The sequence below is a fragment of the Hyposmocoma kahamanoa genome, unplaced genomic scaffold (assembly GCF_003589595.1).
Source record: "Hyposmocoma kahamanoa isolate Upper Pololo Valley unplaced genomic scaffold, ASM358959v1 180, whole genome shotgun sequence".
Classification (NCBI taxonomy): domain Eukaryota; kingdom Metazoa; phylum Arthropoda; class Insecta; order Lepidoptera; family Cosmopterigidae; genus Hyposmocoma; species Hyposmocoma kahamanoa.
In genome coordinates this window covers 5,055,915-5,080,808 of record NW_020653711.1, presented here as the reverse complement: position 1 = coordinate 5,080,808, position 24,894 = coordinate 5,055,915, and the positions used below count along the sequence as shown (strand labels likewise).

The following is a 24,894-nucleotide window of genomic DNA, read 5'->3' as shown; positions in this document are numbered from 1 at the left end:
GAGAGCTTATATAACAAAAGAAGAATTTGCCGGCTGTGGTATATCATTGATATAGAATTTATAAAATAAAGGTCAAATTGAAAAGATAAGACTACACATATATAAAGACCTAATCAATCCCGGTACAGTTGCTAAACGAAAAAGTCAGCTTTTGGGAAATAATTATTAAAGTTTCTGAAATTAAGTTTAAATTCGAAAAAGCGAAAGTTTAGTTATGGTGTTGTTTTCAATGTGCGATGTCATTTAAAAATATCGATCACATGTGAAAACAATATGTGATATAAATGTACTATACAGACTAACATTTTTTGAAAAAAATACTCTGACTAAAAACTTAACCTATTAAGATTCTTGGTGGAATCATCTCGACAGCATGATTAAATTCATTACTTGTAAAATGATAATAATCTATGAAAATTGTTGCTGCAATTACTTTTTATATATTAATATCTTGATCTCGTATCCATCGTCGGGAGACGAGACTCAGGCTGTGGTTCTACCTCTATGTTGTGGATATTTCATTCGGTTCCACATTTACATGGCGAACGGCGGCGAGGACTTATTCTCTAAACGCTATAACTTGGGCCTTTTCTAGGCGAGAGTAAATATGTTTATTTAGGTGTGCATGTTCCATCGTCGACCTCATCGTGACTTTCCGTCACGTGATTTTATAGGTCGAATGCGCTCTATTTCTTGTATTAAAAAAAAATCTGTTTCATGTTTAAATGATAGAAAATATCGAAACATTTTTGACGTCAAATAAACAAAACACCCATCTTATTAAGGCAAAAAAAACTATACATGTAAGAATATGGGGGCTTTATTGACAATAAACTTCGCATGCTCTGCTCATCGCTGTATGTTAATTTAAAATCGTAGTTTATCTGCAACAATTCGTTATTGTATCAAGGATACGTCACTTTATTCTATGACTGTACAGACCCATGACTTAATCAGAAAGTGATGTTTTCAAAAACACGGGGCATACTTACGATACAACCTTCTGAAAATGTGATCTTGATATTCATTGTCCGGTCCACAAATTCACATGTTTGTTTTTTATCATCATTGAAACTAAATATGACAGCTTTGCTTTTTCAGAGTTCTTGTATCACATAATGTTATACTGCACATGTCACCAGGGTAAAAACAGCGATCATGGTTGGATGTTTTCACTGCTCCAAGTAGGTGATGAGGTAGAAAATAGTTGTTGGGGTCTTTTTTTGGTCGTTGGCTTATTATTTACAGCTCGCTGGCTAACCAATTGACGAATGCGGACTAACAAATGGTAGGTTTTTTTTGGCAGATAATGTATTTTATTTTGGAGAGCTTGACCAGAGTGTTGTAAGAAAGAAAGTCTCGGTCTGTTTTTTTATGTACTCTTCTTTCTTTCTTCGATAGCACACACTATTTCTTGTGCCTCAGAAATCATTGTCGCTTCCTGCGGCACTAGTAGTAGCCGCTATGCTGAAATATGGGAAATATTTGCCAACGTAATGAACTATACTCGCCGATTGTTACCAGCGTGATGTGTGCCAGATATTCTCGGGTAATGAATAGTACGCCATGGGGAGGAGGTTCCTTTCATACCTTATTATAAATAAGCGCACACGATAGGTTACTTAAATACTAACACTTATTGCCGTGTAAGAGAGAAATTGTACTGTAATAATATAATACACGAAACTCAACGTTCTAAAACCTATTACCTTCACACTCAATGCACAGAGCTCATCCCTAAAAGTATCGGTGTCGGAATTAACGCAGGCCCGCCTCGAGTAGCACACACATGGGATTTGAGAATAAGCCCCCAGTTGACATACGTCTCAGTAAAATTACGATTCTAATTTGGTAGACATTTATCAAAAGCACGCGCAAGAGTACACGTGCGTTCCGATTTCGATTTCTGAAAGCTTTTTTGCATTAACTGATGTAATTAAGTATAAAAGGTGTCGAGATTTTTTTCTTTGAAGTGATTGGCGCGCGGAATCGGCTTGTGTAGTTGAAAAAGGAAGACGCAAGAAAATTATTTGATTTTTGGTCGGTTGGTTTTCTGACGTAGGTAATACAATAGATCAATAACTCTAGATGACTGCTAGGCCTTATATCCAGATGGCGCTAATCAATAGCCTGGAAGTAATTTATATTAGTAAATGCCAGTGGATGTAAATTAATTTCTCGTTAGTATGAAATGTAAGAATTCAGTTTTTTTTTTTCATTGTAATAATTATTCAAAAATTTATCATGAGCTAAGTATATTTTCTGAACTTTGTCAAATATGCGTGCCAATAGATGGCATTGTGTTACAAACTAATTTATAAATTAACGCTTCCTACTATAATAGGTAGATGGAGCTAATCTTAAACTAAATAAAAGAATAGCCGGTACTATCCATAAAAATCTGTGTAATAAAAGCCATCTAGTTGACTTGTTTGTTATCACTAGGAATTGGAGTAGCATCATCGAGTATATAACCAGAAATAGAGACGAAATGCCTTTTCATTTGTTTGAAAACTCCGCTGCGCCGAATGGTCAGCCCGAATTCGAAATATTGACGGGTGTCGTCAATTGTTTCACTCCAAATCGACCAGTTTAACTTGAGCTTTGCTATAATGGACGAAAATCGAAAAATGACACATTGAATATTCAATTACCAATGAAATATGATTCCTTTTGTTTAGTCATTAGATGTTTTGCTGTTTTTTCTACACCACCGAATGGAACAGCTCCCATTGTTAGAATAAATACAGAATATTTTTGGAATATACGGATACGTACACACAGATCAGTTGTTGGCGCTGAACTATTTCAGCTTTCTAATCTGTGTTTTCTGTGCAAACGAGAGTTGATATTTAAAAGTGATATAAAGCCCATTTGCCTGATGAGTTGCCAGGGATGGATGCCCTTATTTCGTCTCTATTTCTGATTATATACTCGATGCGTTGTAGCTTGTCAATGTAAAACTAGGAAATGAAACTATTATTCCGGATTTAAATGGTCAACCATGGGGCCTGTAAAGGACCCGAAACGTCGGTTTGTTTGAAAAAACAAATATAGGTACGCGATTTAAATCCGGAAAAATAGTTTCATTTCCTATGTGTAACAATCGCGAAAACCTAAGAACTCGAAATGTAAAACTAGTTAAAAAATAGTTATTTGGTACTTTTCTTGCAATCAGTCTAATAGACATCTAGTCTACCAATAGGTACTAGATACCCAACTACACTTTCTTGTACCGATTGTATATATGCAGTCCTCTTGAGTTACTGATACATGGTAATTAATATATGAACATGGTAATTAGTTACTCACACGAAGAAAATCGCACAACTACTCGCATGGGATTCTCACTAACCCCAATTTATTAGAAAGATTAAAAAAAAATGGAACCAACAATCATCTCTAAAATTACGCTTTTGAAGCATTATGAAATCATAGTCAAAATAACATGTATTTTTATAAACTAATTAGAATCACTGGTGTCACAAGTCTGACAATAGACTCTAGAGTGGTCGTTGAAAACAAGTTTCGTGCATTTTTGCACAATTATTGCATAGTCCACGCTTAGCTGTCGGTGGGACTGGTCTATTTTCTAAATCATACTCCTCCAAAAGTAATTTTTTTTTAAGTTTTAGGGTTGTATTTATGTTTACCCGTTATCTTTGGTAATCTTGAACTAGTTCTACTGCACGCTGACATAACTAGAGTCTTACATGGGTACACTTTTTCTTGCCGCCTTCCGATCGACCCAAGTATTCTTTTATAGCGCTTAAAGGTAAGTTGACCATGGAGTTAATTAATTAAGGGTTAAGGAAGTATTGTACCATTTTGCTGCTTCGTCCATTTATTTAAACATTGCACACGCACAATGGGCTCATAAACCATACTACAAGTAACATAGAAATTAAAATCATAGGTACATGTGACCGACCACAAGGCTTCAAAACGTCATCGTCTGAATTCAGAAGCAATCATTCTCTCACTGGGGTACTAACGCGTGTATGAGAATGCTCAGGATTTACTATTCAAATTCTAATTTAGTAGAATATTTTAACTGTTGTATTGTGTTAGCAATAAGGAATTTATCTGAATAAATTATTACGGATGAAACCTTGTTTCTTTTCCGTTAAATAACATGGAGTCCGAGCTACGGCTTTTGGTTCAAAGCGTTTTAATTAAGCCGCGATTTTTGGACTCGGTTTTCGATTCCTGCGGCCTTTCGATGTAAGTGGCTAATCGAGAAATTTAGGATTCTACTGTGTAGTAAATTGACCCTTTTCACACAAACCAATACAATTCAATGGTGATTTTTTTATAAACGTATTAGTCTATAATTGTTCCTTGTTACTTACTAGATTTTTGTAAATGAAGCGCAGTTACGTATCTGTTGCAATTATCCAGAAATGAAAATGTAAAAAAAGTGCTTCTTTGTGTGTTTTTTTTAAAGCCCCGCACTAGGGATATCGCGGGTGCCATGAACACACACATAGGCAACCACAAGTTACACCCAAACTCACGAGAGAAATAGATGTAGGCCATGCAAATATTTTTCCCGTATCAGGAATCGAACCCGAGACCTCTGCATGGCAGTCCAGCATGGTAACCGTTCTGTCATGGAAGCAGTCGTTTTTTTCAAATTATGATTTTTATTATACCAAGTAACGGGACGACCAAGTCGTGCACCTGGTGGTAAGCGACACGCCTGTCCGCAGCAGTTGCAGTGCCACTCAGAGCTAAAATCGCAAAGATCTCATGGGCACAGCGTCTGAAACATAAGTCGTCGAAAAATCTCTTGTGGCCGTAATTTCACCAGCATCCAGCAGCTTTCCAACCGAAACGCAGTAACGGTCACATTGCTGCTTGGCGGCAGAAACAGGTAAGGTGATTTTGATTAATAATAAAGTTAACATATTTTATTGCAAAATGGCATTTTTTACCTCTGTAACCTTAATACAATTGGTATTCAAATATCCTGATTTTAAAAACAGTCATTCCGTTTTAAACAGAGTTATACTAACTAACCTAACCTTTAATAATAATTGGTCAGTATTGAAAAAAAGTCGTAATAATAACTACGGAATCCTGGTACGTGATCGGAATTGCACGTGACCAATTTGTTTTTTTTTTCCTTCAACAATTTCTCTGTAAGCGAAAATTCAGAGGAGCTGACCCGTTCTTTTTAGATTTTTATGTTTTTCGCTGTTAATCTCCTCCCGTTCAAAGATTTTTCCGAGATAAGAATGTGCTTTTTAACCAGTTTTATAAGAAATACATCCGCGAATTTTAATTTTCATTACGGGTGCTTAGAATATTTTTTATAAAGGATAAATTGCTTTTGAAAATTAAAAACCTGCGATTGATTTCAAATATAATGTTTAATCGATACTTACTTTTATTAATGATTGAACGAATGCAATATTCTTCATGGATGAAATTTCTTAAGTTAATGTGCAACACGGCCTCCTTGCTATATAGGCTTTTTCTTCTTCTAGATAACCTTGGGATCATTGACTTACAAATAAATGGACGACGGGTCTAATACAAAAACCACGAAAAAAATGTCCCAAGTCAACCTATTTAGACATAGTGACATGTAAAGGAATATGAAAAAGCTAAAACGTTGAATTTAAATAGTAATGTCATCGCAGTAGTGTCTAATTTTGCTTGCTTCGCTGTCAGTCGCACAAACGAAGACTAAAGCGTGAATGACGCTCTGTATACGATTTTAACGCCTTATAAGTTCGGACACTTTTTAGCGCGGACCCGACGTCCATATAATTGTAAGTCAATGCTTGGGATAGACATTTGAAATATGCAAAGTAGGTGCAACCAAATAATACCTATCTCCGTAAATGCACTACATAGGAAGTAGTAGTAAATACACATAATACGCCATGTCTAACATTTTTTTTTCATGATTGATATCGACGATTTCGATGGCCTAATGGTTTGGTGCGTTCGGGATAAGGAGGTTCCGGGTTCCTAGTAGGACTAATTTGGGAAATGAACTTTCTAAATTAATTCTGGTCTGGGTTTTTTGGGTAGTTACCAGACGTAAATTCCGTTGCTTTGATACACATAGCACATCGTTTTATTTAGGTTTTGCCTTCTACCTTTCCCATGATTATTAGTTGAAGCGGTATCCATCGTGTCGAAACACGTCACGATCGAGATATGTTATTTGGCGCTTCTTGAAGCCTTTATAATCCCACTGCTGGGCACAGGCCTTCGTGCATTCCAAGGCTGCCTTTTACACGGACGCTCTTTCGGGAAGAACGTTAGCGTAAAAAACTTCAAACAGGTAATCATGCACAATTGCGCAGGCAGGCTTTCCCGCGCGCAATAGGCGCACACGCGCATACACTCATAGCCCCGCCCTAGTGAAATCCTGTATCGCAGGTGCCATGGACACACACATACACAACCACAAGTAACACCCAAACTCACGAGAGAAATAAATGTAGGTAATACAAATATTTCTCCCAGCGAAATCGAACCCGGGACCTTTGCATGGTAGTCCGGCATGGTAATCGTTCGGCCATGAAGGCAGTTCTGGTTCAGGAGTGTACAGGCGCGACAAAACGAGTATGTAAATGGGGCTATTGCTTTGCAGATGTGTGCAGGTTTTCATCACGATGTTATCCCTCACCGAAAAGCTCATGATAAATTTCAAATTAAATTTCGCATATAAACTCTGAAGACTTGAACCCACGACCATCTGCTTGAGAGGCGGTCGGTCGAACCATTACCATTGCTTTTATTGCATAATAAATAACAAGTAATTGGAACAGTTAATCGTTAGAGGAACAATATACATAGTCTGAGTACTTATAATAAAGAATGAGTATACTTGTAATAAAGAATGTAACTTACAAAGCAAACGAACAAAAAAAAAGTAAAATAATTATTATTTTGTGTATTTATTAGGCTTACTAATGGTTGGGATAATTAGTATAAATCTATTTAAATTGGAGTGGCTGTTTTTAAAATCAGAATATTTCAAAACTAGTTGTTTAAACTTATTGTTATAATTGAAATAAGTACAAAAGATACTTAAATACTAACAGTCGCCAAACTGCTGAGCAATTTGTTGGCGACTTGTGCATTCGTATGTCGTATATCGTATTCGTATATCGCCATATCTAATTAATTTATTTTACAATACACATTCTTGTAACTGATTAAATAAAGAATTACTTTAAGAGGTAGGTACACTTTTAGTTTACGTTTTAGTGAATGTTTACTTAATTTTTTTACCATCTCTTAACCAATCTATGTTACCAAAAAATCTTGGGATTTACATATCGTGTACATCCTTTTCCATAATAGTTATTTGCTTTCATCTGCACTAGTTGACCCTGCCTTACTCTTTTTGTCATATATTTTTGAATTTATCTTTATCTATTCTCTGTATATATTATCTATATATTTATAATTATCACCATGGTAATTTTCTATCACTACCATATATATACTCTTAGTTTCAATTGGCATGACCAGTAGGTCTAGACAAGACGCGACTGGCGTGAGAGCGACATAAAGCGCGACATAAAGCGCGACATCTCTATACGAGAATAGGAGTATCTCATGCTTTATGTCACGCTCTCGCGCTAGTCGCGCTCAATCGTGCTAGCCCTACTGGCAGTGATAAAATAAATCGTTGTACTCTGTGTCCTTGCATTTTTGTTTTACTTTTTTGCATACTTGATGTTTTGTTATCCTTTTTCGTAACTTCTTGATTATTGCGATGGTCCACATGCAAAGACAATATCAAGTATGAAGCTTGATTCGCATCATGCGCTTTTTAATTTGGTCGGGTATTACTTATTTGACAGTAACGTTTCGGATGGATGTCAGACGGAGAACGAGAGAACACGGCCTGATACGAATCGGACGTAGTGCCAGAACAAAAAGTAACGAGAATGGACACTGTCTGCCCCTCCCTAGCTTTAAATACCGCACCACGTCACGCACATTGATTGAACGACAATGCTGTTGGCGAGCCGTTTTCACGCTAAGAGGCTTTGAAATTTGAATACAGTTTTCATTTATTTATTATAAAACTTGTACTTTGATATATAACATCGTTGTACGTTACTATTTATAATGGTCGTGACTTGTGCTGTGTACGATGTAAGTAAAAAAACTTATGTCTGAGACTCGATCAGTTATTATTTTCTTCATTTATTTAGTGCAGAGTAATATGTGTATAAAAAAAAACAGATATGAATATAATGAGAGGCCATAACTTTGTGAGCTGGTAAACAAGGGTTCTCGAATTTTCAATTTGTATTGCCAATAAATATTACGTAGTAACTATACCTAATTATTAACTATGTAATGAAGAAAACCTTGAACAAGCAATTTCAAATACCTTGGTTGCCTTATTCACACGTATATGTTTAAAATATAACATTTCAAGTGCTTTTAACATATTTTTGAAATAAATCTTCAAGATTACTCTAGTTAGTGAATTAATGAAAAATATAATATTATATCGACGTCAATACGTAATAGACATGTGTAATTATTAGGATTCTATTAATACAATCATAAAAAACAGGTTTGTTTTAGAATTTTCGCTACGTTGCCGTTCGGACCACGTAACGTAATAGTACGAGAAAGTGATGGGTAAACCTGCCACTTCATGCACACATTTACGCGTGTGCAGATAGCGCCTTGCTGTATGTGGTAGTAGTAGGTAAATAATTTTCGACTGTTGTATTAAGTATCCGGGGTGTGACGGGAGTACACAGCCTGATAACAATTGGACGTAGTACGTAAACGTTCTAACACACCGCAGCACTTCTCCCCGCTTCGTCTTTGGCCCTTTCAACGCACCATGTGCCATGTAGTGTTATAGAAAGCAGTGTCACTGCTCAAGTGTCGCTACGCCTACGTAAGGCATCGTGTGGCGTCACTCTTTGCACCATTACCTATACCATTTGAAATTTACTTATTTTATTTATTTATTTTACTTGGAACAAAAATAGCTTATTATTGCTAAGTTACATTTAATTAATATAAAAACAGAACAATGTGAGAAATGAGAGACGTGCTCATGAAATACTGTGAGTTGTATACATACTAATACACTAGATAATAAATAAAACAAAATATTAGTGTTATATATCTTTTTACCCTCCCAAACCGGAACACAGTAATGCTGACATTACTAAATGAGGCAGAAAAAAAAGTGGCAGAAATAGGTAAGGTGGCAATACTTCCCTGGACGAATTCTTTCACAAGGAGCTCTACTGCTACTAAAATATTAACTAGATGATATAATCAGTTGGTAAGAGCGGTAGCCACTTAAGAAAACAGGCGTTGGTTCGCATCCATTCGGATTGAAGGTCATCTTCATGTTTGTTCGATGTTTGTATAAATGATAATAACGAGTAAGTAATATTAGTTGATAACATACAGCTATCCTCTGTTCTGCTGTGGTAGATGACTAGCACAATAATTCTGGGTAAAAAGGGTCCGAAAATATCACAGTTTGCGTTGTAAGCAGCTCGCCTACATCTAGAAATATCCTAAAACGCATTTTCCGTCGGTTTCCCCATTTTGTTCCATTAAGGCGTGTAGAGAATAGTGCTATAAGATCCGGTTTAATGGGTCATTTTTCCCCCGAGTAACGTTCTTGATTAAAACACGAATTAAGATGTCTGTAGGCGTGATCATTGTAATTTCGCTTGACTTGTTCCGGTTTGTTAGACAGGATATTTATTAACAGTTAGGGTTGACAACGGAAAGATTGTTTCACTTCAGCCTTAGGGTCTAACAAAATTAACAATCGAAACCAAGCTGCTACTACGGGGACCTCACTGAGTGAATTTAAAATCAATTCTTCTTACAAACATTTTACTGCCTTTGTGGTCGAACGGTTACCTTGCTGGACTGCCACGCAGAGGTCCCGGGTTCGACTCCCGGGCCGGGAGAAATATTTGTATGGCCTACATTTATTTCTCTCGTGAGTTTGAGTGTAATTTGTAGTTGCCTATGTGTGCGTCCATGGCACCCGCGATACAGAGTTTCCCAAGTGCGGGGCTATGAGTGTGTGCGTTATTATTATTATGTGTGTGTGTGTTTTTGTATAAAAGTAAAATCTGATGAATTATTAAAAGTCATGTCTTACATCTCTTTTCAGCGAGTTCCCGATAGGACACGACATTAACTTTTTCCTTTATTGGGTCTAATTAACTTCGTCTAAATTTTCCTCTTTCACATCTGCTTCCCTCAAAAAAATATGTTCTCAATTTGTGTCAAAAATCTTTTATTGCAGTAGATACTTTTTTAATAAAAAATACAGACTAAACCCGTTTGTTACAAACGTTTAAAGGAACAACACTTTACAAAGTACTCTAACCAGGGACTGAAAGAGGTAATCGTTATAGGCACTATTAGCGCATGCAAAATTTAACATAAACTGCAGGTTGTTACGATAGAATCTGCAATTAGTTTTTTTCACCGAAATCCTTTACCGGTGTATTGTAATTTCTACCTTATCTATACGCACGAAGTGAGTGAACAATTCCTGAAACATCTTTAACGGTTAGGTAATTAAATGGAAGGCTCGGTTTATATGAATTGTATTGTAAAAATAAGGAAAGAGAAGGTACAGAATAGGAAAAGAACAGGTAAAGTAAAGGTGTAAAGGCTATAACAAAATAACGATATACACACAGGTACAATCGTATAAAAACACTCCCTGCTTAAAATAGATGCAGGCTAACAGGTAAAAAGGAAATTTCCCCAAAAGGACCTGTATTTTCTAGAAATACTAGCCTTTATAAGCATATATCCTTTATAAGTCACGACGGAAAGCAGAAAAGTAAGAGTGACGAAGAAAAGGAATTTAAGGACGATTTAAAATTTCAAACTAGGTGGCTAGGAACCAGAGGAAATGACGATAAAAAGGTGGGAAGACGATGAAAGAGATCGCATCATCACACCCCTTTAGCTCGCTGGCTATGAGCATCCTTTCACTCATTAAAGCTGTAAGGCTTTATAAACAAAAACTTTTCGCTATGTTATGAATACTGTAGAACACAAAAGTGTTAGCTTCCAGGCCGGAAAGTACGAGCAAACGTTAATGGACGTAGCTGAGCCTACAGTATCATAATTAACAAGAATATCTTTTATTAAGGCATGACCCAATAACATAATTTAGTAATCCTGCAATATTTACAAGCAGGATTATTTTCAATAACTCTGTTGTCTAATCCTCGAGAAATCAGAATGCAGAAGGTTAATAAGATTTATTATAAATAAATATTAGAGAATATCACACACGTTGTTCTGTTCCCAAGGTAAATAACTAAAGCATTTGTGTTGTGGAAATCGGAAACAACGACGGTATCACAAATACTAAACTAGACCAGAGACAATATAGAAAAGTTAGTTTTCTACATTGACCCGGCCGGGTATCGGACCCGGGATCTCAGACATGGACACACCGTGAAAATCGGTATGTAAACCATTCGACTACGGAGGGCCTTAATGAGAGATGCTAATGAAATGACAAAAAAGGAGAAGAAAGACTGAAAGAGCATATTCGCACTACGTCGGATTTGTATTAGTTCCTAATCCTAGAAATGACGGTCCAAAATAAAATAAAATAAAGTAGGCTTTATTTGACATGCATACCTTTCAAACAAAACAACAAAAAATTTATAAATTCAATTAAAATAAAAAAGAAAGATAAAAATAAATAAATAGAAGCATGTCAAAAGGGTCCATGACTGAGCCTCTGAGGACTATGCTAATTACATAGCCGTCGCTGTAATTCTGTCATGGCCCATCATAATATGGAACACCACAATTCAAATAATATATAATATATTACATGTTACGTACTAAACAAAAATCAAAATTAAAATAACTGTAGACATTTAGCACTAAGTAATTGAAATGTCATAGGGATCATTTTGTCTCTAGATGTATAAGCGATATTCGTATTTTCTCGGATTCGAATTGGACTTAGTGCACAAGCGACATCCGAAATGGATCCGAGTTTTCTAGATTTGTATAGTCTCGTATCGGCACGAACACGAATCAGACGCTGTGCGCAAATGCACTTACAAATAATTAAATGATATAAATAAGGTTTACTTATTGTAACACACTTTCAGTAAAATTAAATAACACAATCCTCACCCCAAAAGGGAAGACCCTTTGTACACGGGGCAAAGATCTTTCTTTGCCCCGTGTACAACATCAAAATGTGAAATGATTCAGACTCAGACAATATAATTTCTATGATCCCTTAAACGCCTTACGTACCTTAGGGTCGAAACGCGACACGCATCGCAGAAATCTACGAGCTCGCATAACGCATCGCAAGAATTTGCAAATTGTTCCGCATCGCGCATTCCTGTGATGTTAATCTTCTTTGTGTTTTTTTCCTTTATTTGCTTATCAATAACAGCAGTGCAACACTAATTTAAAAAATACGTTTAGTGCCGTTGACAATCGTCGTAGGCATGATCATCCGAACCGTGGCAGTGAGAGGCTTTGCCGACGAAATCGCATCTTAGCAATTCGCGTCACAGTTTTCTGCGTTGCGAATACGTAATTTTTGTGTACCGACCCTTATAATGAGACTATTGCATTCAAATTTAGAGTCATATAAATTCTATACGACCAAAAGGTATCTAAAAGAATTTTATCATACAAAATTGGCCGTGGTAGCCTAATAGTTTGATCTACCACCTGTCAAGCAGAGGCCGTGGTGGGTTCGAAGCTCGTACCTTTGAGTTTCTCGGAATTTACGTGCGAAATTTAATTTAAAATTTACCATGAACTTTTCGATGAAGGACAACATCGTGATGAAATCTGCACGTCGAAGAAGGTTCATAACCCTCGAAAAACGTGTGGAGTTCCCAACCTACATTTGGCCAGTGTGGCGGATTATGGCCTAACTAAACCCTTGCCTGAGAGGAGACCCGTACCCGGCAGTGAGACGTATAAATGGGTTGATGATGATATAAAATTGAGGGCATACTTGTTCAGGCGTAGTACCTATTTAGTACATTTTAATGTACAATGTTTAAATAATAATTGTGGGGAGGATAGAAGGGAAAAGAAAGAGAGGAAAACGTATTGTGAACAAATAAAAAAGAAGATTAAAATAAATAGCTATGGAGAGGTCAAAGAACTGGCTATGAACCGTGATGTGTGTAGGAGGCTACACCGATAAGTATCTGGCTCTTAAATAAAATGATCATGATTTGAATAATAAAAATTGCCACAATTGGAAATTAATGAAGTAGTGAAGTCCGAGAATGACCGAGGTGTGAAGCATGTAAATAATAATTTAATACATTTTAATGTACATTGGGCATTTAGCGCTTTTCGCTTTGGGGTTTGCTGATTCTTAGAAAACCCATATAATTAGAGGTACAACTATAATTTGAATAGTAATCGACGTGAAGTTTTTACAATAAGGAAACGATGGTGATTTATGATCATGTCTTCTCGTCACACGAATTTTGATGGTGCTGACGGCAGATAGAACACACGTAAGAGTAGTGAAGGGAAAGTGAATTCGAGAACGATTTAAAATTAAAAAGTAAGTGACCAGAAACCGGAAAAGAGTAAAAAGTGGAATGACGATGAACAATGTCAACGTCGTCATAACTCTAATCCTTTGACTCTGTACAATGAAACAAACAACGTTTGTTCTCCGAACAACTTTGGCGTAATACGCTTATTTTAGTTTTGCATAACAAGTTTTCATTACAATTAGAAGTTTTTTTATCAAAAAGAAACCGACCTTAAAAATTTTTACGTCTATTCGCCAAGTTTTTATTGAAATTGGTTTACGGAAAATGACTGAAATTCAATAAACTGGATTCTTCGCCTAATTTGCCACCGTTAGAGGTGAAATATTTTCTTCAAATTTGAATGGGACCACTACTGAGTTACTTCTTTTCTGACAAAATGGAATTCTCAAAGTCATTTCACAAATGTCGAAGTAATCGCGTAACATACACAAAAAAAAACCGAATTGAGAACCTCCTCTTTTTAAAAGTCGGTTAAAAATAATTAAAAATATACTTATAAAGCTTGTTTGTGTTTGCGTAAAAAGCCGAAATATTTTCCTGGACCTAAGTTTTTTAAGCACCTGGACCGATTTTTGGTATAGTGTATTATTTATCTAATTACAATACAGGTTGAGTTGATCGTATTAGAATAATAGTAGTGCATTATTTATTTAAACAGATTAATTAACTAACTCGTAAGTTAATGGTCCTTCGCTAGACAGATTTGTAAAGAAACAATCCATTAACCCATTTAATTATCATAAAAAAATATATACACACGCACAATATATTAATAATGAACTTTCATTCTAGGAATAAAATAAATTCAGCGATACACACGTAAAACTTTTATTGTATTCTTAGGTTTTTGCGTTTATTAGGGCGCCTGTAAAAACGATGCTTGTTTAAGCGTTGCAGTGGCAGGGTTCCGTTACTCGCTCAAAGTTGTCGGCGCAAGCACTTGCACAAGTCCTTCATTTATAAGCATTCGGCTCCGCATGATTGCACACGGCGGGCAACGTTATTTTCACCTCTCTGAGCGCATGCTTATTATGAAATCACACGCACATGGCACTTTTTAACTGACATCTCAAAGTGACGGGCTCAGTGGTAGTACCCCTCAGATCTTTGCGGTTTATAGCTCTGAGAGGCACTACGCCTGTTATGGACAGACGTGACGCAAGACTTGTTCGTCCCGTTACTTGGTGTCATAAAAATATATACTGTATGTAGGCGTGACTTTAAGACCTGTGAAGTGCCCGAATCGTTGGTTTGTTTGAAAAAAAAAACAACAAATATACGCAATTTTCAGTTCAGACCAATATCTTACTTTTTCTTGCGTAGCACACAGTTATATCTGACTTTACATGTTGGGATAATGTTAGTTTTGTATGTCACTGTTACATATACATTTTTGGTTTTTTTCTAAAAATGTTAATGCTATTGATTTTCCTTGCAGATCCATAGTTTATTTTTTTAATGAAACTTTGTAAGTCATTACTATTCAATTGTCACTGCTTAATTTTTATTGATATTTGCAAAGGCAGAGAAACAAAGTTGAAAAAGCTATCAATAATCATAGAAGGTATTGAGCATTTATTTGTTGTTTGTCGGTTACTTGTAAGTCTTTTAATATCCTTAAACAAATCACGGGGGCGCATATTAACAGCTTTAGCGCGATAATACGCAAGAGCACTGCGTCGCCTGTGTCAAAGTTCCAATAGTCTCGTACCGTTGATTTGGGAGTATCCTGCTTGTGATATGTGGAAGCACTGGCATCAAGTTCACATAGGTTCCAGAGACCCAATTTATAATCTAATGATGTACGTACAATAAATTAAATCTAATTTCCAGTTTGATGTGGTTGATATGGTTCAATTTACTTAATTGTCATTTGTGTCGTATTTTGGTTTGATTAAAATAATTTTCATTACTAACGTAGGCTATAAGTATGTTTTTTACTTATTTTTATTTTTGCCTTAACTAACATCTATGCTCTCTTAACTAACATTTTTTAACTTAACTTTTTTTTTTGCTAGCATAAGTTCCTATAATTGTAACAATGTACTCAAGCGTTGATAAATCTTAAATAAATAAAATAAATAAATAAACATAGTCTGAAATAAAGAATTTGGATTAGAATTCTATTCTGTGCTAGTTTAGTCATGTAATCCTTTCGAGACGACAGTAATATGCGACCACCGTACTTGTTTGTGCAAATCCGTTGATAAATTTACACTGTCTGCTCTTTTGTTTACTTTTACCGCAGGGACCGAAATAATCGTTAACGGTCAACGTACCTGTCAAAGAAAATTGTAAATTATACCTTAGAGTCATGTAGTTTGTGCTGAGTTTGGTTCGCTGAAACATCTATATTGGTTTATCTCCTTTTGTCTCGTATCTATGCATGTTCTTGTATCTTTGTTGTGTTCCTGTGTATGTGTGATGTCAGTGTTATGTCATCAAGTACATGTGTGTACGAACACTCATAACCAGACCTATTTTTTAGTGGACTTAGGAGCGATTATACACGACTACTTTTAGCAGCGATGCAAACGCGATGCAATAGCGATGTAGTCGCTAATCGTCTACCTTTACACACGAGCGCGATTTTAAGCAGCAATTCAAGCGCGCGACTGCATCTTGCATTTGGGATTTATAGGCGATTGCATCGATGCAATCGCACGTTTGTATCGATGCAGTCGCGCGTTTGCATCGCTGCTGAAAGTCGCCTTGTGTAAGATCATGGTCGATTCAACACCTTAGTACCAAACCAACATTTTCTTAGGATATATTTTAGTGGCCGAGAAATAGATAGCCTGAAGAGGGCGCGGTGTGATCATTCGTTGTCTTTGAGACGTATAACTTGAAGCCCGTTTTCGAAATTCCATTTAGGCTAAAAGGCCTGCTATTGGAACATTAAATGGACGAAACCCTTGAGTTTGCAGATATGACGTATCTTTACTGGCAATAAATCAAACTAATATGCTACTAGTTCAAACAACCGACAAGAGTAGCTACATGTCGAGGATCAAGCCTGCAACTGGTTCTGTAATTAAATGACAGTATCAGAATAATGGTTCCTCAAATCGAATTCTCAGGTTTTCCCGATTGCTACTTTTTTATATTTTTTCAGCTTTAAAATAGCGTGTTATTTCTTGTTTTTTTTTTAAATAAACCAACTGCGGTGGTCGAGATTTCATAGCCTTAACTTCTTAATAAATTTTGTTTTAGGTAAAATCGATTTTGAATATATGTTTGAAGTTAAGTTGGTAGCTACAACTCTTAACATAACTTTGTAAAAAAACACCAAATAATACGTCATTATTAAAAATGATAGCCTTTTTCATTTACAAGCCCCTCTGAATGTGTAAAAAGTGGAGCAAAAAATAATGCTTGGCCCTTTGAGGGTTCAGAGTACGTATTATACGTAACAATGGTATATGACACATTTTTTTAAATTTAAAGAAAAAACAGGCATTGCCGTGGTAACGCGTAGGTTTTAATTAAATGTGGGGTATTATACTTTAAATACATTTTGGCTTGTGTATTGTAGGAGCTCATTAAATATGAATATTGTCATTTTGCAGTATTCACGGAAACAATTATAAAAATACAGAAAAAGAACAGAAATTATGGAAGATTGTTGTGTTACTATTTGAATGAAAATCAGAAAGAACATCTTTGCTATATACTCAGCAACGCTCCGCTAATTGGCAAATGTAATTTTTAACCCCCACCACAAAAACAGAGGAGTTTATGCAACCTCAAATAGCTTTGGTTGATTCCGCATAAAAGTGAAACTTGAATAATTTACTTTGAAAAAAATATATTGTTAAATTGAGGACATACACTGATGTATGGTGTGAAAACAGGATTCCTAAAAATTTTTACGATAGAAAAAAACACAAATTTTCCTCGAAATTTTACAAAAATACCGTTGTATTGAATAGGTACTTTACGTATACCAATGTTTTTTTATATCAATTGAACTTATACAGAACACGTATAGTATACGATGTACATTTTTCAAATGGCTTTAACTTCGTATGTAAAAAAAAAAATTTGAAATAAAGCCAGTGTCTCTGCCGCTCGATCCAAAGAAAATGAACCGTATTAGTACGGAAAAAAATTGAATTGACATTGAGCTAGTATCGATTCCTAAGTTTGAAGCCTAATTTTTGTACCTGTTTAAAGGAAACCCTGTATCTCGGGCGCAATGGACACACACATAGACAATCACAAATTACACCCAAAGTCACTTTTTTCTTATTTCTCCCAGGACCTTTGCGTGTCAGAACAGCATGGTAACCGTTCGGCCATGAAGGCAGTGAGTTAGCAGTGTTATATTTTCATTATAAGTTCTATTGTTAAAACCATCCCGTATTTGGCTCTGACCTTAATTAATGTGGTTATACATCAGCATGATTAGACAAACGCGTTTATCATCCTTCTGACTTACCCCATTAGTTGAGGTCGACGCAATATGTTTTTCACTTCCATTCGTCCTTATCATCAGCCATCTTGTTGTTCAATCTCGTCACATATCATCATTACAATTATTGGACTCAACCTAATTTTTTTACGAAAATTAAGAATAATAGTAATAATAATACTGCCTCTGTGACCAAACGGTTATCATGCTTGGGGTCGATTGAGAACCTTATGAACGAAAATCAATAAACAGAAGTACGTCAGAACTTAAGGGGAACAGTGAATATAAGGCCTATTTTCCTATTTATATTATTAGACTACCAAGGATTTTCCATAGCCTCAAGTTATTAGATTTGAAAGAAACCCTTTACGTGCCGATTTGTCAGAAAGTTCATGCAGATAGAAGACGACGAAATAGGCTCTTTTCTCAACATTGCCTCAACATAGATACGCATCCTACCGCATTTACTTGAATTCGTTCCATAAATATGAAGTTTTGTCAAGGTATTTTAACGCACATTATGATTTATTATGAATAAAATAAGAACAGGCGGAGAACATCTGACACAGATCCGACCGCATCAATAATATAATAATTATGTAATATTGATTTATTTCTTACCATAAAGTACAGAAATCGTAGTTGTAAGATGATTCTTCTATTCCTATAATTATAAAGTTTGTGGAATTACATCTACCTATTTGACAAGTTTTATTGATATCGGTTAACGGAAAGTGGACGAAGGCCAATAAACCGGATTCATCATCCCTTAGTTTGCCACCCTTAGAGGTGGAATATTTTCTTCAAATTTAAATGGGACTAATACTGAGGTACCCTCGTTGCAACAAAAAAAGAATCATCAAAATCGGTTCACAAATAGAGTCATAATGTAACATGCACACAAAAAAAAAATACAGTCGAATTGTGAAACTCCTTCTTTTTCGAAGTCGGTTAAATAGTAACGTATGCCCTGTATCTAGTATACAATTTATAGCACCTACCAAAGTTCGGTTAATCTGCAGGTCTCTCTTCAACACCGCCTTCTGTTGATCGTACCGGACAAATTTCAGTAACATGTGATATGCATTTTCCACTACTCCACATAACTCGCAATTAGGATAATTGTTTCTTTTTACATTAAAAAAGCAAAACTGTTTAATGGGACGTGGCCGGTTCTCATCCTAAGAGCGGTTACTTTTACACACACGCGCGATTTTAAGCACCGATGCAAACGCGATGCAAGCGCGTGACTGTATCGATACAACGCGCGATTGCATTGCTACACTTGGGATTTATAGGCGATTGCATCGATGCAATCGCGCATTTGTTTCGAAGCAGACGCGTGCAAATGCGCGTTAGCAACCACTCTTAGGATCGTATTCCAGAACTCTACTCAATGCTCAAGTCAGGATTTGAGCAGACTTGAGTATGATTTCAAGCACTGGAAATACGACCCTAATGGCAAGGACTTGAGTATGATTTCTAGTGCTTTGAATCATACTCAAGTCCTGACTTGAGCATTGAGTAGAGTTCTAGAATACGACCCTTTGTGCGTTGGCATGTATATTATATAATAATAACGCACACACTCAACATAGCCCCGCACTAGGGAAAACCCTATCAACCAAAGTCGTGGGTGCCATGAACACACACATAGACAACCACAAATTACACCCAAACTCACGAGAGAAATAAATGTAGGCCATACAAATATTTCTTCCGGTCGGCGAACCTTGGACCTCTACGTTGCAGTTCGGCATGGTAACCGTTCGGCCACTGAGGCAGTTATATATAACCTACCATAGTCGCACTCTGCACGCGTAATGTTATTACATTCAAATAATATACTTAATAAAGTAAAAATGAGCCAGTTAACATTTGCTATATCTTTTCTTTTAAAAGCATCAAAAGAAGTATATTCACAAACGTTGTTTTAATTTTCCCCCTTAAAACTCAACATTACCTCATAAATTTCATGCAAAATCGCTTCAAGCTCCCTTCTAATGCGTAAACTTCTAAAAGTTTCAAGTTCAGGTAAACTGTAAAGCTTACAGACTAAATATTTTACCTACTCAGTCCCTTATAATGTTAAAACCCTTTAGAATTTGCATAAATTACGCATTAGAATTTTGAATTGCATAATTAAACGGGTGTACAGACTTGCGATTTATTTTGTTTGCGTTTTTTATATGACGATCGTTCCACCGAATTGCGTTATACTTTACAAACACTTACGATCGGATATATTTCGGAGAGTGTACACTAGAACTTTTCAGTTTTATACCGCCATCACCGCTCCTTATTCGGTCGTAGTACATGGGTCTATTTGTTTGGCAAATGAGTATCTAGTCCAACAAGTGTAATAAATTTCCAGATTTTCACGGAATCAATCCGTCATGCGTCATAGAGACGCAGTTAATAATATATTTCAATAATTAACACTAGTATGTTTTTAGAATCTTTATAAATTTAAATATTATCGAGTTAGGTTTTCGCGATTGTTACACATAGGAAATTAAACTATTTTTCCGGATTTAAATCGCCTATATATTTGTTTTTTCAAACAAACCGACGTTTCGTGCCCTTTACAGGTCCCATGGTCACGGTCAACCGGCTTGTTTGAAAAAACAAATATACGCGATTTAAATCCGGAAAAATAGTTTCATTTTCTAAATTTAAATGTTTTTAAATGTACTGAATGGACATACGTCCGTACCGGTAACCTATCACAAAGTCGAAAATATTTTTTCCGAAATAACGTTTGTTCGAATTTTCATTTCGGTGTGAAAACCGAATTATAACGAAACAGTTGTTCTTTCAGGATATGTTGAATGTTTATCGCAAAGACACGATTACGTTCGGTCAGGTTAGGTTAAGTTAGGTTTAAAAGAAAAAAAAACATTTTCCTCTCAAAATTACTTTCGAGGTTATGAATTTTCGACCTAACGTTATACCTGGAAAAAAATTTTGGGAAAAAAATAATATAATACAGCTTTATATCGATAAAGCTGTATTATCTTGTATTTCTTTTATATTCCGACGTTGTATACGGATTTCATCGGTATCAGAATATACTCTGATACTCTCTAGATTGGGGACTCCACAAATCTTCAAAATCTTTATCATTCACAACAGTCTCATAAATCTCTCTACATAACTCTTGTATATAGTGATCCTCTCTATCAACCTCGTGGTTATACGAGAAGGGAATTATAACCTGCGCAAGCAAGCCTACACAGGGACTTTCTCAGTCAAGTCTTGACCCACCTCCAGATCACCCTTTTGCACGGGCTTCGTCCGGTTCCCTAAAGACTAGCGCCTTGGGTGAGCTGCCCCGAAAGCACGTTGGAGACGCTCCCTATTTTCCAGGTAGGTATCAGAGCTGTAGCTTCACTTCGCAACTAACGGTTGTCTAAGATCTACTACCAAATCTTCTCTTTGCTGGCGGACCTGGAAGGCATGCGGATCATTACAATGTTTTTACCTTATAATTCAGCAGTGCAGGCTTTCGGCGTACGTGCAACTAGCCCCACTCTACGCACGGTTATTTAAACGTAGCGCCAAAACCGCGAGTCTATTTATTCAAATTAGGTAGTGAATTTAGACAGCGATGGTCGCCACATAATTTTAGGTATAATCCCACCTTGAAATTACGAGGATTACATTATACGGAACTTGGGCAACTATCGCTGTATTAATGCTAAATAGGGAAGTTGGAAATCTTCTTAGTCTTGCATTGTTGAATATGTGCATTTTAATTTTATCGTGTTTTGTTTGCAACTGTCTTTAAATAAACATTGTGTGTTGTGCACCATGCAATGAAAATTAATGTTTGAAATGTAAAGTTTTCATTTTGAAATATAAGAAACTTTTTACACGATCTCTAACTATAGAATTCCCTGCACAATAAGGACCTGTGTAACGGATTTCAGAGCACTACCCAAAACCAGAAATAAATATTTCTCAAATTACTTCTACCTAGAATCGAACCCCATATCTCCTAATCCAGCACCCATTATGTAAACCGTTGGGCCTTCGAGGTGGTAATACAAATCGATCACGTGATAGTATTAATAGATTTATTTATTAGAATAGACGCGACTTCCGGAAGTTGGACTGATGATGTATAATGTTTAAGCAGTGCCACGCGTACCACAAACCACATTTTAAAGTATACGAGTATGTATGATGAAAAAACGTGTAATTGTATTTTTTTTTAAATTTTTTATTGAATGTCACGACGTTTAACCACCATGTTATTCTATTTTTTTGTGAAATTACTCCACTAGTTATAATTATTAATACAAAGATCGAACACTTCATTTATAATATGTACTTAGTACAGTGCAGTGGCAGTGTCCTTCAGATCTTTGGGATTTAAAGCAGACTGAGACTACTGCAACTGTTAAGGATAGGCACGTTAGTTACCACCAGGTGGGCGACTTGTTCGTCCTGTCGCTTGATATCATTAAAAAAAAATACTGACCTGAAAATTACTCAGTTATGTATAAATTGTTGTTTTCGCATTAATTATTACATTTGTGTGTAAAGCGTCAACCTCACAATTGAGTAGCTACCGTTTTCCCTCCTTTAACCAGAGTTACCACGGGTTGAATAATAATACCTGTGCATGTGTGTTTTATAGCCATGCATCTGGTGGTAAGCAACACGCCTATCTATAACAATTGCAGTGCCACTCAGAACTTTAAGTCACAAAGGTCTGAGGGCCAAAACCACTGCGCCCGTCAGACTGAGACACAAGTTGACAAGTCACATGTGCCTATAATTTCACCTATATCCTTTTACAAAACTGGAGCGCAGTAATGCTCACGTTACTGCTTGGTGGCAGAAATAGATACGGTGGAAGTAAGTTAGTCTTTTTCCCGTTCAATAATGCACAGTCCGAGCTATGGCTTTTGGTTCAAAGCGTTTTAATAGAGCCGCGATTTTAGTACTCGTTTTTTGATTCCTGCTGCCTTTCGCCGCGTGTGGCTAATCCGGAAATTTATTCGGATTCTACTATGTCGTAAATATCATATTGGAAAGTATCATTTTCATATAAACCAATACAATTTTATGGTGATTTTTGTTATTTATATTATAATACCTTTTAATTGTTTTTTTTTATTGTTATAATTGAAATAAGTACAAAATAAATATTTGATATGTGTTATATGATTTATAATGTGCGTATGAATAAACGATAATCTCAGTACAGAGTACTAAAAAAACCGACCTCAAAAGTACGTTGAATTACATTATTTGCTAAGTTTTATTGAAATATCCTTAAATTCGCCACTATACAGGACTTGACACCGAAGATAACGAAAATCGGTTCTCACTACTCAAAGTAGATGGAAAGAAAAACGCCTTGGATTGGAGAAATAGCAAAATCAACCATTAAAATAATTGCTCCTTAGTAAAATTTAGGCGCTATTAATAAAAATGAATCTTCATGCGTGAACAGCCACCCTTAGAGGTGGATGATTTTCTTCAAAACGAAATGGGACCACTATGGAAGTACCCCCTTTCCAACAAAAAAAGAATCATGAAAATCGGTTCACAAATACCGGAGTTATCGCGTAACATACATACAAAAAAAACATACAGTCGAATTGAGAACCTCCTCCTTTTTTGAAGTCGGTTAGAAATTAAATTTTGAGACATTCTTTTCTGTCTTTTTCGTCATCAGAGTTGTAATTCAATAGTAAGTTTTTTAATCTAAATTATAAATACGTTTTTAACTAAATGCCATTGAAGCGAAACAAATAACGAAAGAATGACTGCCAAGTCTTATTAGAAATTTTCAATTTCATTCTCCTATATTCCACTACGTGAGCTCAGCTTACAAATCAACAAGTCGCCAAATAACTAAAACCTAGCGTTTGTTTTCGATTCCGTCCTAGTTTTTTCGAGTTTAATCGTATTTCGTGTCGCAAATGCCAACCTTTTTCCCACCCGGTTCAGACCTAGTTCCATTTTTCATGCAGATTTCGTGAATGCATTTGCTGCGTCATGTCACAAATCGATAGCTTCGGTGTTAAAGGTGTAACGGATATTCGCATTTCTCCGCTTTGCGCGTCGATCCAATCAAACATTTCTGATCTACTCGATGGGAATTAAGTGGATCTCGAAATGTATATTTTCTGAAATTGACAACATGAAAAATATAACATAAAAGATCTTCAAAATTTTTATTCCAAATCTCCGTGACGTAGTATGTCCATACGTTTAAGTTTAATTGGATCTATTGAGAATGGTTCTTGTGAACAACAGTTAAAGAAACTTTTATTTCGGAATGATGATCTAAAACCGCGTATACTTATTTGTTTTTTCAGACATTACCGTTTGATGACTAATTTCATCTCAGTCAGTTATGATCATTAGACCTTTAAAGAACCCAAAACGTTAGTTGAAAAAACAAATACACACCACGATTTTAAGTCCGGAAAAAATATTTAAATTTCCAATATGGAGCAAGCGTGAAAACCTAAAAACTCAATTTTTTTCTCTGTTTATCTAATCTTCCAAATAAGATTTATTAATAATTAAAAACAAAAACGTTTTGATGTAAAGGTTCTCAGTTTCTTGCATTATAGACAGATAGATAAAACGTTTAATGTTTTCCCATTCCCACACATAAGAATAAATGAAATAATTAAAAGAAAAAACAGACACTAGTATTCATCCTAAAATATGTCGTATTTGTAATAGGTTTTGAATTTGCATGCAAACGAACTGAAAACAATACAGAATGGTGACGTCAAAACTTTTCCAACAGGAAAAAGTAAAAGCATGTCTGTTCTTTTTTGTAGGTTTTTATTTCTCAATAGAATTAATTTGGTCAATTTCCAGTCGATAAAATTTTGTTGACTGGTTGAGACCGAATTGTTAGAATTTTGCAATTTCTCT

The 24,894-nt window shown here is 35.8% G+C and overlaps 1 protein-coding gene across 1 annotated transcript in view; it reads left to right on the top strand.

Annotated features, from left to right (window-relative positions):
• LOC113226046 (TWiK family of potassium channels protein 9-like) overlaps positions 1–24,894 on the top strand; it is a 253,117-nt gene that overhangs the window by 38,421 nt on the left and 189,802 nt on the right. The window lies entirely within an intron of this gene.